At 55.0% G+C, this 4,922-nt stretch overlaps 1 protein-coding gene across 1 annotated transcript in view; it reads right to left on the bottom strand.

Moving 5' to 3' along the window:
• The window catches only part of NCS1 (neuronal calcium sensor 1), an 81,231-nt gene that overhangs the window by 47,223 nt on the left and 29,086 nt on the right, over positions 1-4,922 (bottom strand). The window lies entirely within an intron of this gene.

The following is a 4,922-nucleotide window of genomic DNA, read 5'->3' as shown; positions in this document are numbered from 1 at the left end:
ATATGGACAGTTTATAGATGCAGCTGCCAGGTCACTGTGGCGTGTGCCATCAGGAAGGACAGCCACGGGCCAGACATATCTGCAATCACAGCTGAGCAGAGAACAGATCCTGCAGGAGCCCAACAGACCGTCCGTTGCTTCCTTGGTGCTGCCAAACACTAGCACAAACTGTGCAAACCCCTCCCTGTGCAATAGCTCGGTGGCTGACCCAGCCTCCTGGCCCATGAGCCAATATAAGAGTCCAGCTGCAAACTGCGCCTGGCTGGCTCAGCTCCTTGCATTAGTCAGAACAGCCCGCTAGTATTTTTTAAACCTTTTCCTCAGTTGTTGCAGAGGTGACGCCTTGACTGAAACTGATGCTGATCTCCCAAGGTGGGACTTGTTAATATTCATCCCTGGAGCAATGCCAAACAAAGCAGGGTTTGATGGAGAGACCCGTGACAGTTTTATGGTCCAATATCCAGTGAACCACCAGGGACAGCCATAAACGCTTGTATATCATGCACTGGGAGAGCGGGGAATCCCAGCAGGATTTCCAGGGATACAGCATGCCTCCGGCAAGGTTGCAACATATTGAACCTTCGCCTCATGTTATTCTGATCACCACCTTTATTACTCTTCCCCACCCCCAGACCCGACCTGCTCCACTTCGTGTCTCCATCACGACAATAGCTGCACTTTCACATGGCGCTGTTCGGCCAGAGCTCCAACAATACTGAGCCAAGGCATGGAGAGAAGTACCAGCCCTATTCAGATACAGGAAATTAAAGAGCACTGAGGTTAAGTGGCTTAATTAAGGTCCTGCGGGGAGTCAGTAGCAGAGCTGGGAAGAGATTTCACATCTTCAAGCTCTCAGCCCTCTGCTTTAACCCCAAAACTGCTCCATCCCCGTGCATTCAGACCCCTCCCAGCCCCTGGAGGATAACAGCGGGCTCTCAGCCCCACGCAGGCTGAAGCTGGCCCAGCGGCTCCCAGGTAAAAGAGAAGCATCTATTCACTGCTCCCCCTCTGAATTCACATGCATTTCATGTGTGGCAGGAAGGAAGAAGATGTCTGAGAGATCTGGTCTCCTTTCCGATGCCTTCCTGCTCGACATTGATGGCACAGCTGGGAAAGGGGGTGGGGAGGCAGAGCCCTTCATTTGGGACATAAATCAGAGTCAAGGTGTTACCTCCATCTCACTTGCAAATGAAGCTGCTGCTACAGCACTGAGCACCAGCAAGCACATCATGAAAAGCCCCTGCCCTGGCTGGAGACAGGGAAGCACTGAGGGATGGCATCTGGGCAAAACAGCAAGGAGTGGGCCACTCGATTCCCTCTTTACCCAGAACAAGGAGGCGCCAGCGATAGGAGCAGCAGGACAGGACAGTGCCTGCTTCCCTTAAAGGGACTCTCGGGTTGACAAAGGCACCCCACCTTCCCCCAGCTCCACATCCCAAACACTTCATTATTCTTCACATTCCCTCCTATAAGCAGCACCCCTTCCCCACGTGGCTAACATCCCTCCTTGCTGTGCGTCCCCCGCCCAGGTAACACAGGCCATTCAGGACAAGAATCTCTAATTACGGACACATCAAGCCGAATGCCAGCTAACCTGGAAGATGCTAAACCCGTAGTGGCAGGTATTGACTTCAGCTCCTTGCCACCCTTAATTCCCACTGTCACTTTGCTTTCACACTGTCTCGGCCTTCTCCTCTTTGCCCTCCAGCGGCTGTGGACAGCCAGGGAGGTGAGGACGCTGGGAGCCTCTTGTAAACCCATCTCTTGCTGGATGCTTCCCTGGGGCAAGATGCCATTAAACCTTCCCACTGCGGAATAAGCCCCTAGTTAGGGATTTGCACTCCTGGCATGCTACTGACGCCATCTACGGGCAATGATACCCCTCGATCGAAAGGGTGGTCTCTGGGCTGTCTCTCCCCCAGCCTTCAGAACCACATCCGATGCCGTGCCACACAGACTGGCAGTGATTAGTGATGCTAATCAATGTCCCTGCAGCAGCAGCAGCTAGCAGATGGATAAACCTCGGAGGACATATCTGCTTTGGGCTCCAGGGTGTGACTAATACAGCTGGAAAGATACTGCAGGAAAATGAGCTTCAAGGTTTGGATGTGCCCTTGGGTGGGGGTGTAGCAGCCACCCTGGAAGATCCTGTGCTGTCATTTCACCCATTCTGATCTGCTTGCAGCTCTACCATCCCATTCACATCTAGGGACTGGCAGAGCTCAGAGCCTTGCCAGCTATGCTTCAGCATTGAATAGGGACTTGAACCTCAGCTGGTACAACAGAAGTCAAGGGAGTTGCATTGATTTACACCAGCTGGGGCTCTGGCCCTGAGGGTACACGTGCCAAGCGCAATGCAGTGCCTGGCAGAGATATGCAAGCCAGCTTGGTACTGGGAGCAGGAAGGCTGGATTAGCATAGCATGGCACCTGGGCTAATTATCTCTGGCACTAACGTGACTGCTGCTTCCCAGTCCCTGTTCAGAGCGGGCCTGGGTGTCTCTGCACTGTGCTGGGCTGTGTCATGAAGACATACCCAAAGCATTTAAGGACAAGAGATGTTCTCAGATCAAGAGATAAGATCCAGCACACCCACCCCATTTGAGTTCTGCTGCAGGATCTGGAGCTAAATCACATGGGGGGCCCATTTCTGCACCAAATGCAGCTCAAGTCTCCTGGGATCAACTAACACAAAAGAGCTGCCACACGAGGCGCAGCCATTTATGTTGGCAGCTCAGCTGCCTGTAGTGGCACCGGCCCCCAGCTAGAACCCTGATCTGACTTAAAACTCACGTGGATCTGAAACTTCACCCGCTGAGCTCCGCTGACCAGTGGGGTTTTGAACAGCACCGGGAGAAGCACAGGCTCCAAGGCTCCTGTTCCCCGTGGGAAGACTTTTTAAGGCATGCAGCTGCCTCAAAGTGACCCGCACCCCTAATTCTGCTGAAGCTTCCTTGGTCTCTCCCCATCTCAGCAGGTAAATCAGTAGGTACCTGACCCAAGGCCAGACTCTGCTCTCAGTTCTACCCGTGTGATTCCAGCCTGACTTGGGCTTGACCTCTTCTGGTCCAGCCTTGTGTCCTGTAGGAGATGTGGTGTCCTCTACAAATAGTTGGCATATTGGCTTACATCTGCGGCATGCTCTAGGATCCTCTGGGATCAAAGGCACTGGAGAAATGTAAGCGATCATTATACACATCATTAGCCCTAACAAACAATGCTGGGCTGAAGCCCTGTGCTATGTGTCGGAGCCATCCTCCTACATATACAAGGTGCTGCGCCCACTTGCAGCATTAGCAGCTTGGCGTCTACTACTTGCATGAAAATCCTTCCTGTGGAAGGATGCAGAGGAAGAGAAACAGGAATGAGACTGGGCTGCCCTGGGGATGCAACTCATCTGGGTACGTCAGCATGAGAGAGGTTATGGAGGGCAGTCAGCTCCTTTGGAGAAGCTCCATCAACTGCAGGAGCCTCCCAGGCCTGTGGATATCATTTTGTGGTCCAAATCCTACTCAGGCTGGCCACCCTCTCACAGCTCTGTGCCAAGCAGGGGTCTCAGCCCCAACTTCCATTAATGGGCATAACAAATAGGGAGGCCGGTGCTTGAATGGGCCCTGAAGACCAAGGACCTCTTGGGCTGGTCCCTCGGCCCCAGGAAGGTCAGCAAAGCAGCACAGAGAGGAGCAAAGGATATTGAACCCGGGGGCTCTTGGTCCAGCACCTCCAACAGAAAATGAACCCACCCGAGCAGTAAAAAAGGGGAATTAAAAACCTTAAGGGAAGAAATCGCGCCAGCTGGTGAAGGGGGAAGGGAGCGGAAGCAGAAGGCGAATACAATACTTGGGAATTCAGAAGAAAACTGGGCCAGGCTGGCCCTTTAAATAGCAGCTTTGGTCATTTCTGACAAAGCCTGCCCAGTGCCCCTGATTTACTGGATCTCCAGAGCCAGGGCCAATCCCTTCACTTCCCATCAGCTCAGCTTCCAGCAAGAGCTGAAGTGAAGCACTGGCTGCAGCCGTCCACGCAGAGCGGGGTCGGGGCTCTGCCTGCAGGGGCTTGGGCTCCCAAGCGAAGGCTGCTCCTGGACCCCGCTAGGTATGCACTGACCCTGCATGCATTGCAGCCCACGAGCACAGCACTGTGTCACAGGCTCCCATCGGGCCACCAGGCTGCTCCAGGCCCGCGCGGCTTCCTGAAGATGTGGCTGCTTGTTCGCATTGCCACCCAAAGGGTTGTGTGTGTGAGCCTCTCTTCTTTCCCCAGCCTTTGCTCGGTGTGCGCCAGGCAGCTGCGCTCTCAGTCACTCTGCTGTTCCTGCTCTGTGGGCAGCACCGGGTCTAGGAAAAGCCCTGCACTCGCTCCCACCCAGCGCACGTGCACCCACCGCCCTCCATCCTACAACAGAAAGTCAGAAGCCCAAGGGGAACCGTGGCAGGATGGGAACCAACACTAAACTCGCGGGGCCAGAGCGTCCACTGCTCCTGTAAATACAGGGGAACACCCTGCCTTGCCTAGGCGGGCTCCTGTGCTGCTGCACAGCCCAGACTGGAGATGCAATCTGGAGATGGGGGGGTCTGAGCAAGAAAAAAGGGCTCTGCAGACAGGACCTGGCAGCAGGACAAAGCACAGCTCTGGTCCCTGAGCAGGGGGGGGCGTGCACCCAGCCATGGCTGCAGGATCGCAGCGATGTGGGGCCAAAAGCAATGATTGCCTCGTAGGAAAGACACCCCTTCTGCTCCCTTTGCAGTGCTTCTCCTGGCTCGTGGCACAGCGGCCCTTCCCTGCCACTTCCCCGGGGTCCCTCCCTGGCCCCCCTCACCAGCAGGGCACAGGCACTCCTGAGACAGCGGAGGCCACGGCAGGTGCTGAAACCTAGCAGCAGGATGAGACCCAGCAGGAGGCTGCTCGGGATGGAGAGACTGC

The sequence above is a fragment of the Alligator sinensis genome, unplaced genomic scaffold (genome assembly GCF_000455745.1).
Source record: "Alligator sinensis unplaced genomic scaffold, ASM45574v1 scaffold388_2, whole genome shotgun sequence".
NCBI classification, from domain to species: Eukaryota; Metazoa; Chordata; order Crocodylia; family Alligatoridae; genus Alligator; species Alligator sinensis.
This window is presented reverse-complemented; position numbering and strand designations above follow the sequence as displayed.